The sequence below is a fragment of the Castor canadensis genome, chromosome 5 (assembly GCF_047511655.1).
Source record: "Castor canadensis chromosome 5, mCasCan1.hap1v2, whole genome shotgun sequence".
Lineage (NCBI taxonomy): Eukaryota > Metazoa > Chordata > Mammalia > Rodentia > Castoridae > Castor > Castor canadensis.
In genome coordinates, this window is record NC_133390.1 from 97,166,086 (window position 1) to 97,178,764 (window position 12,679).

Below are 12,679 nucleotides of genomic sequence, written 5' to 3' on the forward strand. Positions count from 1 at the left end.
GTAGCATGTATTGAGCATTCATTTCTGTTTACTGTTCAGCAGTAGTCCTTTGAATGGATGCCACAAATTTGTTTAACCATTCATTTGTTGGAAACTTGGTTTTTCCACATTTTTGTTAACTTGAAGCTGCTAGGACCATTCATGTACAAATGTTTTTGTGGACATCCATTTTCATTTCTCTTGGTTGAATACTTATGAGTGAAGTTCCAGAAATTTCCAACTTTTCAAGAAACTACCAATCTCTTTTTCAAACCGTGCAGGCTGTGTTACATTCCCATTGGATGTGATTTCCCGTTGCTGCACAGCCTGGCCAACCTCAAGCATTGTAGCCTTTTTCTTAGATATGTAGTTTCAACTTGCATTTCCCTACTGAGCAATGGTTTTCCATACTGAGCAGTTTTTCGTCTGTTTTTTATTTAGATAGATTTTTTTGTGAGGTGTCTACTCAAGCCTTTTGCCTGTTTTTTGTGAGTCATTTGTCTTCTGAATGTATTATAACATCCTATTTCCTGGATGGAAGTTCTTTATCAGGATTACATTTTGCAAATATTTTCTCAAAATCCATGGCTTAAATTTTACTTTCTTAACAGAATCTTTTTGCTTGCTTTTTTTTTTTTTCTAACTGAGGATCATCTTGCCTCAGTCTCTTTGGTTTAGGATAATAGGCATGCTTCACTAGGGTTGACAAGTGTATCATTTTAAGAGAAAAAGGTTTTAAGCTCAATGAAGTTTCATTTAACAATCCTTTGTTTGTTTTCTATGGTTCATTTTTTTATATCCTATCTAAAAAAATATATTTTTCCTAAGGTCATGAAGGTTTTTCTTTTTCCTACGAGTCATTATTTCAACTCTTACACTTAGGTCTACATTCATTTGAAATTAAAATTAAAATATGGTATAAAATAAGCATTGGAGTTCAAAGTTTTTCAAATAGAAATCCAACTGCTCAAACATTTGTTGGAAATGCAATTATTTCATTATCGAATTACCTTGATACTATTACTGAATAGCAAGTGCTAGTCTATGTGGGCATCTACCACTGGACCTCTTATTCTGTTCCATTGACCTTTATTTCTATTTTTATACTGACACTATAATTTTGATTAATGTAGTAATCAAGCAAAATAAATCCTGAAACAGCGAGTGGGTCTCTCAACTTTGTTCTTCTTTTCCAGTATCTTTTATCTTTTGCTTTTCCAGTAAATTTTCTAACCAGCTTGTCAAATTTCAAAACAAAAAGCCCTCTGAGATTTTGATTGGCATTGAATTAAATACAGAGGTCAATTTGGAGAAAATCAACCTCTTTAAGCAAAATTATGGCCATCAGCTTTGATTTTTTTTTCAGTAACTTTTGTAGTTTTCAGTGTATTCTTTTTTGTTCAAATTATCCTTGAGTGCATTGTGTTTTGATGCTGTTACAAATAGGTTTCAATTTCTCATTATCCGTTAATAGTTCTAATATAATCTAATATAATAGTTGATTTACGTATGAGATCTCATTGTGATTTTGGAGGTTTTTAGTATTGCCCATGTTTAAGACCATGCTCTCTGTGAATAAAGATAGGCCTCATTCTCCTTTTCAAATCTGTATGCCTTTTATTTTATTTTCCTTGCTTTATTTTATTGATAGAACCTCTAGAATAATGTTGAGTACAAGTTGTTTTTACACAGTCTGAAGGGAAAAGGAGGCTGGATGCAGTGGCTCAAGCCTGTAATTCTTGCTACTTGGAAGGTGGAGATCAGGAGGATGATGGTTTGAAGCCAGCCTGGGAAAAAAGTTTCCCAGATCCCATCTCAGTCCAAGGCTAGGCGCGGTGACCCGAGCCTGTCATTCCAGCTATGCAGAAAGTTTAAATAGGAGGATCCCTGTCCAGGCCAACATGGTCATAAAGCAAGACCCTATTTAAAAAATAAAGCAAAAAGGGTTGGCTTGGCTCAACTGGTAGAGCACGTGCCTAGTAAATGCAAGGCTGTAAGTTCAAACCATAGCATCAACCAAAATAAAAATTTTAAAGGGGAAAAACAATCAATCTTTCACCATCAAACTTAGTGCCAACTATAGTTTCTATGGATAATCTTTTTCAAGCATCAATATCAAATGTCATTAATTTCTCCTATTCTGTCATTTATTTTTGCTCTTGCCTTTATCATTACTTCATTTCCATTTACTTGGGGTTGAATTTCTTCTTTGTTTAGTTTCTTAAAATATAATCTTAGGATATTTGAGCATCTTAAAGCTATAAATTTCCCTCTGAATATTGCTTTAGCTGCCATCCATATGTTTTGATATATAGTATTTTAATTTTTATGCATTTCCAAATATATTATAATTTCTTTTGAGAGTTCTTCTTTGAGTTTATTTTTATATTTTTTATTAGGATATATTTGTTGTACAGGGAGGATTCATTGTGACAAATCCAAATAGGTTTACATTGTACATGGGTTAGATGGCCCCCACCCTCTCTCCCCCTCGACCCCCTCCCCGCCCCACCTAAAGCAATTGCCAGAGGTTTCTTTGTTCCATTTCACGTAAGTATCTGAAGTCCACCTACCATATTCCCTCACCTTAGTCTCTTTAATTCACCCTCCCTCTTCTTTGAGTTTATTTGGAAATGTGCTGTTTATGTCCAAATGTTTGAGAAGGTTCCAGAAATATTTTTCTATTGGTTTCTAATTTAATTTTGTTAAAGTTTAGAATATGCACTCTTTTTAAGGCTTTTAAGGTTAGAATTATTTTAAAAGCCAAGAAGCTAATGTATTGCTGCAAGTGTTCATCCACATGTGAACACAATACATATTCTCTTATTGCTTGGAGGCGGGTGAAACAGGATGTCAGTGTTCGAGTGTTTCATGATATTCATTGTGTCTACATGCTCAAGCAGCTACTGAAAGAGGATATTGAACTCTTCAAACATAATTGTAGGATGTTAGTCAGCTTTCCATCACTGTAACAAATGCCTGAGACAATCACTTTGTAAAGAGAAAAGGTTTATGTGGACTCATGGTTTTAGAGGTTTCAGCTCATGATCAGCTGGCCCCATTGCTTTTTTGGGTGTGAGATAAAACAGCACATTGCAGCGGGAGCACATGACAGAGCAAAACTACTCATCTTATCATGAGCCAGGAAGCAAAAAAGAAAAAAAGGAAGGAACAGGAGTCAGCAACCCCTCAGAGCCCATCCCCAATGATCATAAATTCATTCACTAGTCCCCACCACTTAGAGTTCTCACAGCTTCCCAGTAGTGCCTCCTTGGGGACCAAGGTTTTTACACATGGACATTTGGGCTGTTGGGAAGACACTTAAGATCCAAACTCTAACATGTGGATTTATAATTTTTGCCCTTCTATTTTATTGCTTTCTGCTTCATGTATTTTGAATCCTGATTTTTAAGTGCATGGATAGTTAACACTGATACAGTCTTCTTGAAAAATAACTTCTACTTCCCTGTTTTAATTGTGGAATATACTGTTTTTCTCTATTAATCAACCTTGCTCTGAATTCTAATTTGTCTGATATACAGCTTAATACCAATTAGTTTGCATGGTATATTACTTTTCAACTATTTTGTTGATTTGTGTCTTTATATTTAAAATGGGTTTATTATAGATGTCATATTGTCAGGTTTTTCTTCTTTTTTTTTTATTGTGGTAAAGTACAATCATACATAACTTAAGGTATCAATGAGAAGTGGCTCATTAGGCAATTTCATGTTATGCAAACATCATAGAATGTATTTACACAAACCAAATTACTATGATATAAATAGGTAATACAGGTTTTTTGGGTGCTGGGCATTGCTTGATGCTTATTTTAACACTGAATGATACCCCTGGCCCCCCAGTTTCCCAATGATGTAATTTTGTGGGACCACCATCATATTTGACATTTGTAGTCCGTTGTTGATTAACACCTTATTATACATAAGGTGTTATAGTCGACTAGCATTTATCACTATTACTATTGCTATTATTATTGCAGCACTAAGAATTGAACCCAGGGCTTCATGCTTGCTAAGCAAGCACTCTACCACTTGAGTTATGCCTTCAGCTCCCATTTTAATTATTTTTAAAGTATTGGTTACAGGTGCACTAAATACACTCACATTATTGTGCAACCATCACCATCACCTACTTCCAGAACCTTTTCATCATCCCAAGCAAAAACCCTATTAAGTCATAACTCAACTCTCCATTCCCCCAACCCCAGCAACCTCTATTCTACTTTCTGTCTCCATGATTTGCCAGTTCTAGGTATCCTCATATAAGTGGAGTATTTGTCCTTTTGTGTCTGGCTTATTTCATTTGGCATAAAGTTTTTAAGGTTCATTCATATTGTATTGTACCAGAATTTTATTCCTTTTTATAGCTAAATAATGTTCCATGTTACTTTTTAAAAGTCAGTTGGGTTTTTCCGTTTTTATACCATCTGACAATTCCTGTTTTTTACTTGGAGCATTTGGGTCATTAAAATGTAATGTAATCATCACTACATTTGGTTTGAATCTACCATTTTTCTATTGGTTTTCTATTTGTTTCATTTGTTGTTTCTTCCCTTTTCCTACTTCTTAAGGCTTCTTTTGGAATAATTCTCAAAGTAATTATTTACTCAGAAAGAATCCTGACATCATTTATCTTTTACCTGAAGAACTACTTTTTAATATTTTATATAGTTCAGATCTGCTGGGAACGAATTACCTCAACTATTATTTGTCTGAAAACTATTATTTGTCTGAAAAGATAATGAAGTATATTATCTTCATTATAACCCTATAACCTTCATCTGAATATAGGGTTCTTGGTTCTTGGTTAATTTCTTAATTTTTTCATCACTTTACAGATGACATTATGGCTTGCGAAGCTTCTCCCTCTCATCTTTGTTTCTCTCTATGCTGTATATCCTTTTTCTTTTGGCTGCTTTATAATTTTTTTTAAAATCACTGGCTCTCTGTAATTGGATTATGTTCCTTGATGCATTTTTTAAATGTTTTTTTTTGCTTAGGGTTATTGCATTTCTCGGACCTGTGGATTTATGGTTTTCATCAAACTGGAAAACTTCTTTGCTAATATTTCTTAAACTATTTTTCTTTCTGTTCCTTTTCTCTAATGGGGTTTCCATTTTGGGTTTCCCCTTAGTTTATCATATTGCCAGAGTTTTATATGGTATCTCTGGCTCTACAAATGCCCATTTGGATCCCTAGATTTGGTGAAAGATAGTGTGCATTAAGCATAAATTTCCTTGTCATAAGCAAGAAATCATTCTTCTGTAAGTTTAAAATAGAAAGCAGCAAAAGAGATTTCTTCCCTTAGTCTTTGAGTTGATGGGAATGCTGTGGTTTCTGCGATGTTCACAAGCCAACAAACTGGACAGTACATTTTTTGCATTGTTTCAGGCCATGTAAAATTTTCTAAATAAATGGTTCCTGCTTGCCAAGCCTCAGCCCATAGCACTGACATTCTCTCAGTCCATGAAGCTTACCACATGGATTACATCTATGCATTACTCACACAGCACAGTCATTGGCCCATATGCCAGAATAAAATACGATTTTACAGTTGCCTCCAGAGCACACACTTCCATTTTGGTTCTATGAGGAGACAAATTTTCAGTTTTAAATTTTCTTATATAGATTCAAACATCCCTTAAACAGAAGTATATCCTCTGCTAGGCCTTTTGTTATGATAAACTATGTCTTCTTTATAGGCAATCTGTCACCTATTTAAAAAAAAAATTGTACTGTTTGCATTGTTAGAACATAAAATAGATCCAAGGGAAAATGTGCCTTGGAAATTCTTCCCTGATTTGTTTTTGCAGAACAGCTGGAGGTGAGGCCCACCCTGCTAATAATGTCCAGTTGCTGCTGGTGGAGTTGTGCATTCAGGAAATTCATTATTAGGTGGTTATATCTCCCAAGTTTCCCCTTGTGTACTCTTTATAACTCTCGAGTTGTCTTTTCCCTTGTCATTCAAAAAACCAAAAAAAAAAAAAAAATTAGAGGAAAAGGGAAATTAGAATTTAAATAGTGATACCTCTAAAACAAACTGATTTGTCTTTGTGATCATGGCTTCTTCTTAAAAGTTAAAAACAGTCATAGATGTATACATACTACTGTGTGTGTGTGTGTGTGTGTGTGTGTGTGTGTATGTATTTCTCCAGAAACAATAAGAAGGGACTAAAAGCATTTATAAAGGATTTTCTCCTTAAAAATTACTTTCTGGAAAGTTTATCTGATTATGTGTTGATTTCAAAAAGTATGGATTTAAGTTCAACTGGTAGAACCTGGACTCAAGGATTGAATTTGAATGTTTCATGGAAATTGTATTCCTTCCCTTTTGTTATCTGCTTCCCTCTTGGCAATATTCAACAATTAGTACAGCACTGTAATTTGGAGCTTAAGTGTTTGTCAGTCCCTTGTTGATTATTAATAAGGTCCTCAGCTCTATAACCAAAGATCTGGCTTTTAATGTATATTTATATCAGTGGTGAATCTTGGTTCTATAATTCTTTCTTATGTAGTTTTATGGAAAATGAGGAAAGAGAAAACACTCAGTGTTGAACCGTGGTGAAAAGTATGGATCCCCACTTTCCTAATAATCCTGTAGTACTAATGGTTAATTTGTTAATCTCATAGAAATAAACAGAGGTTCAAGTTAAGTGCTGTATCTAACTAAGCAAAAGTAAAACTAAATAGAGTTCCTAAAATGCAAAGATAGACTTACTCAGTCATTTCACTCATAGATACATACCCCAAAGTATTGAAAACAGATCTTCAAACAAATACTTGTACATCATTTTCATAGCAGTACTATTTACAATATCCCAAAGTTAGAAGCAACTGAAATGTCCTGCAATGGTGAAAGGATAGATGTAGGCACCCCTTAGTATTTGTAGGGACCAGTTGCAGAACTCCTCACATACACCAAAATCTGTGGGTAAGTTGCATATACGAAAGACATCCTCTTTGCATATAAGCTGCACACATTCTCCTGTATGCCTTAAATCATCTCTAAATCACTTATAACACCTAATTTAATACTTACACATCAGTTCATTCATGTGAATTCAGCATAGTATTTGGTGAGTAGCCAAACTCAAGAATTTTGTTTGTTTGTTTTTTTAATTTTCTCGGAAAAAAAATCCAGGTATTTTTTAGCTATGGTTGATTGAATCTATGGGTGCAGAACTCACAGATTCTGCACCTGTATGCATACAATGACCATTGTTCAGTCATAAAAAGGATGAAATGCCAATACATGCTACAATGTTTATGACTAAGAGAAACAAGTAAGACAGACACAAAAGGTCACATATTACATTGTTGTGGGACATTCCAGCAGGGAAAGGGGACGCCAAGGCTTTTCAGGAAGCAATATTTATTAGTGTGCCAGCAGTGGCTCAGTGGATTCACATCCAAAGGCTGAGCCCCAAGAGCAAAGGGGCCTTGCCTTATATACCCTTGCAAGCAGGTTACAGAAGAAAAAGGGAAGGTTTAATCCATATATGGTTGTACACATCCCTCCTGGCCACTTCATCCTCAGTGATATGTGACCTTCCTCATGTTTAAGACTCTTTAAGTTTTGTCTCCTTGCTATGTTGTCCTGCTCCTCCCTGCTATATTATTACCCCTTTTGATGCTCGGACCCACCTAGGGTCAAAGAGCATCATCTTCATTTAAGGGTCTGTATTTCCACAGCATCATTATATGGGCGGCTGTTTTTCTTTTAATGGTGGCCTCTATAATGATTCTAATTGACCACAATACCAAGGGAAACAAACAGGGCACTATTAAATATGTTCTTGAGACAAGAATCTTTGTCCCTATCAGGGTCTTGAACTTGCCTAAGGCAGAGAACCAACCTCTGAATAGGTCATTGGGAGTCCATCTTTTCCAAGTCTGGACAGGGGCATGGGCAATCTTTTTTATTTTGTCTGTGATTTCTTTTATGACCTTTTTTTTTTTTTAATCATTAATCTGTAGACAGCAGTTACTAAGAATGAACTTTCCACACACACCTCCCTTGGAGGCAAGTAAATAGTCCAAGACCAGGTGCATTGTGCACCTTTGTGTACTGTTTGGCCAGTATGTTAAGGGTCCTTGTAGTTTTATTAGTCATAATTTTAACTACTGCCTGGAACCAAATAATGTAGTTGAGCATATAGATCAGGGTGCGATAGCCCCAGGACCCATCTTCTGCCCACATGGCAGGACCATAATACTGGATGATTCACTCAAGAGGTCACTCATCATCTTTCCAATTATCAATTTATAAGACACCCCATTTGTTTTTACTTGCCTTTAAATATATATATATATATATATATATATATATATATATATATATATATATATATATATGTATGGAGACTTGCAATTTTTCACCTTGTGTGAGTAGGAGCAAGAAAAAGGATGGCTGGATTGTGTCCAGTACACAGGACCTGAGCCAGCTGCTGGGTAACACTGTATAAGCTTGTTTCCCATAAATCCAATATGGCCCCCTGCGCACCTGCCAGTCTTTGTTTAGGGTAAGATTGTTTCAAGTTTTTCCAGAGCAGAGAAGTTGGCCAAGGGGTGGGGCTGTGGTTCTGTGTGGTTAGGAGTTCCCCACCATTGGTTCTCTTGTCATTGTAAAACTTCTGTCCTAAACAAGTTAAATTCCCTACTGGGGTAGCGAACTGGCCTTTTGGGAGGAAAATACAGTAATTTCCAATGATGGAGGTTTTTAGAAGCCAGCCCCTTTTCTTGTGGCTGGGGAAGGCAGTTTCATTAAAGGGCTCTGACAGGTTTAGTTCCTTAGCTTCCCATGACCAATGGTCTCCCAGGTTGGATCCCCCATAAACATAGCATGAGGTGACATTGAGAGTCTAGGCTATAGACTTAGCTAGTGAGAGGAACACGTTTGTGGTCTTGATAGAGATAGAAAATTCACTCTGCACTTCCTCATAAAAGAAGTGAAAAACTTGGTATGAGGAACTGTCATGGGTAACAGTTACTAATTTGAGGTACATCAGAGTCCTGGGGCCAAGGCCCTTTTTATCTATCTTTACACTAACTATATGCCCCTGTTTCCAATTGGAGGGTTTAAGCAAAGTAAAATTTACAGGGTTACAGGTGCCAGACGTTCAGTAAGGAACAGCTTTCTCCTCATGAAGGAGGGCTGCATGTTTTGCCTTTTGCCATGTGGCCCATGAAACACAACCCCAATAAGGGCAATAATAACACACATTATCACATGGCCAAGAGTTGTCTCCCCAGCACATATACTTATCATTTGATGTATAGACTCTTTCCCAAGCTAGATTCCCTACAGCCACAGCCTACACCTCTACATCCACTTCGGTCTATGGCTGCACATGCATCAAAGAACATTGACACTGGTTCATCAGGGTTAAACACCTGCGTGCAGCTGACAAGGTTCCCAGGTTGTAGACACTCGGGACCTTTCATCTGTTACTCCCTAGGGTGGTAGGTGGGGTTGAAGCAGATATGCTGATTACCATGGGAGCACACCAAATAGGTGGTATGGTTGTGGGTGCATGCCCCAGTGACATGTCTGCACAGGAATAGTAAATATGGAAAAGCAGAGTCTTGGTGACCACACTTCCTGCCTGGGTAGTATGCATACATAGGTTACAGTCTGAGGTTTGGGGAATCCCCGAGCAGAAAACTAATTAAGTTTAACAAAAGGAAAATACGGAAGAGACTCATCATTGAAGAGAGAAGGAGAAAATTCCTCAACCTTCCGTCATGTGTAGACTAGTTAGCGTCCAGAGTGACTAGAGCAGGGCTTCATCCTGTTGTCCTCTATTGTTTCCCAGGAAGTAGGGTCATGCTGAGGGAGAGCACAGGTGTTCTGGAAGGTGATCTTGCATGGCAAGGCTGGGTCAGGGATGTATTCCCATTTGAGAGAGGCTGGTTTTACTCAGCTGTGGTGGATCCAGGGAGCAATCTCTGTGGAGGGGGTAGACAGAATAACAATAAAAGGACCCCTTCAATGGGGTTTTAACAGTTGGACATTCCATTCCTTTACTCAGATGGCATCCCCTGGCCTGTAAGGGTGTGTGGGAGTTATCATGCTAATGGGAAGTCTCTCGTAGACCCAGTCATTGATTTTTGAGAGAGTCAACCAGAGGGTCTGCTTATGTTGTCTCAAGGTGAGATCACCTATTTCTTTGAGATCCTCCCATATGACCTTGATTTAGGGGGATGGGCATCCTAAAGGACTTCAAAAGGTGAAAGCACTGTCTGCTTCTTGGGACTAGACCTAATCCTCAGTAATGCTATGGGTAATAATTGATCCCACTGCAGATGGAATCATAAACTAACGTAGTTTTCCCAACTGTAATTTTAGGATTCTATTCATATGTTCCACTTTTCCTGAACTCTGGGGGTGGTAGGCCATATGCAGCTTCCAGATGATTACTAATCCCTTAGCCACCAGCTGTACCACTTCGGCCATGAAGTCTGTACCATTATCTGACCCAATAGGCACAGGTATTCTAAACTGAGGGATGATTCCCTTTAGCAGACATCTGGCCACCTCCCAGGTCATTTCAGACTGTTTGGAGAAGGCTTCCACCAATCCTGAGAAGATGCAGATGAACACCAATAGATATTTGCATCCTTGAGCTTGTGGCATTTCAGTAAAGTCCACGATCAAGTTTTCAAGAGGAGTTCCACCAACACTCTACCCGGAGAGGTACAGAGTGCCAGGGGTTGTTTTTGGCATATAGGCTACATCTTTTACATACTCTCTTATGATGGAGAGTTTGGGGACATAAAAGGGATGGGCCAGGGTGGTCTCAAGGCTGTCTACCCTGAATGTGCTCCTTTATGGAACTGCTTGACGAATGTAGGAGCCAGCAACTCAGGGATAGCAATGCGGCCATCGGCACACTTCCACCATCCATCTGTTAGAAAATTTCCCTCCTCAGCCTTAAACCAAGCCTGTTTTTGTGGTGTGACCTATGGGTCCCATTCAGCTAAGAGACATGGGAACAAGGCATCCGTCAGGGCAGTTGGGGCTGGTCCCCTCCTGAGGGTTGTTTGTTTGGTTCCCTATCAGCTTTCTGGTTTCCCCAAGCAATTGTTGTATCTCCTTTTTGGTGTCCTCAGCAGTGTATAATTTCCATCCATTTAGAGGCCCACACAGCATCTAGCAATTTGAGGATTTCCTGCCCATACTTGATACTTTTTTTCCCTCCAAATTAATGAGGCTCCTTTCCTTATATAGGTCCCCATGGACGTGAATGGTTGTGAAGGCATATTTAGAGTCAGTGCAGATGTTTACCCATACTCCTGCAACAAGCTGGAGTGCCCAGGTGAAGGTGACAAGTTCAGCCTTTTGTGCAGAAGCTCAAACTGGCAGCAGGTTGGCCTCAATGACTGAGTCCAGAGTTACTATTGCATACCCAGCAAAGCATGTGCAATAATGGATAAAGCTGCTGCCATCCATTAAATATTCAATGTATGGATGCTGATAGGTTGATCAGTTAAATCTGGCTAGCTTGAGAAAACCTCATCCATAACCTCTAAGCTGTCATGCTCTGAGGGGCCTGAGTCAACTGGCAATAGGGTAGCCAGGTTTAGAGTCCTAACAACCTCTAGCTGGATGTATGGGTTTTCACATAATATACTCTGATATTTAATCATCTGAGAATTGGCTAGCCAGTAATTTCCTATATACTCCATGACAGTTTGGATGGAATGGGGAACTCAGTGAGTTCTTATCCCAGGGCAAGCTTGTCTGCCTCTGCCACCAGGGCAGCAGTGGTTGCTAGGGCACTCAGGCAAGGCAGCCAGCCTCAGGCAACAGCATCAAGCTGTTTTGACAAGTGAGCCACCAGACAATGTCAGGAGCCTAGTAGTTGAGTCAAGACCTGACAGCTGTCCCCTTTCATTCATGGACATTCAGGAAAAAGGGCTTCATCACATCTGGCAGGCCTAGAGCAGGGGCATTTGTGAGTGCCCATTTGATTTCTATAAAGACTTTCTATTGTTCCTCTTCCCATATTACGGGTTCCCATTCTTGCCCCTTTGTGACTTCATAGAAGGGTTTGGCCAAGAGGTAGTAGTTATGGATCCAGACTCAGCAGAAACCTTCAGCTCCCAAATACTCTTTGATTTGCCAGTGTGTTGGGGGTTGGAATGGAACAAATAGCCTGTTTCCTCTCAGGGCTAAGCCTGTGCTGTCCTTGTGACAAGTGAAATCCAAGGTATTTGATGGTGTTTGGCAAGTCTGGGCCTTTTTCTGAAAGATTTTGTATCCTGCCTCCCATAAAACGGAAAGAAGGAAGCAAGTCCCTTCCATACAGTCCTCCCAAGTTGGCCCAGCCAGCAGGAAGTCGTCTACGTACTGCAGGAGTGTGCAGCCATGTGGTTGGCTGAGAAAGCTGTGAAGTTGAATGCCAAGGCAGTTCCAAAAATAGTGGGTGAATTTTTGAAACCTTGTGGCAATTGAGTCTAGGTTACTTGCCCCTTTTCTCCAGTATTGGGATTTTCCCACTGGAAGGGAAAAATAGGTTGGCTCTGTGGGGCTAGAAGATGCACAAAAATGCATCCTTAAGATGTAGGCAGGAAAAAATTTTGCCTCAGCTGGGACCAGACCTAAAAGCTTGTATGGATTTGGGACTATGGGGTACAAAGTAACAGTTGCTAAATTTATTGTCTGGAGATCCTGAACT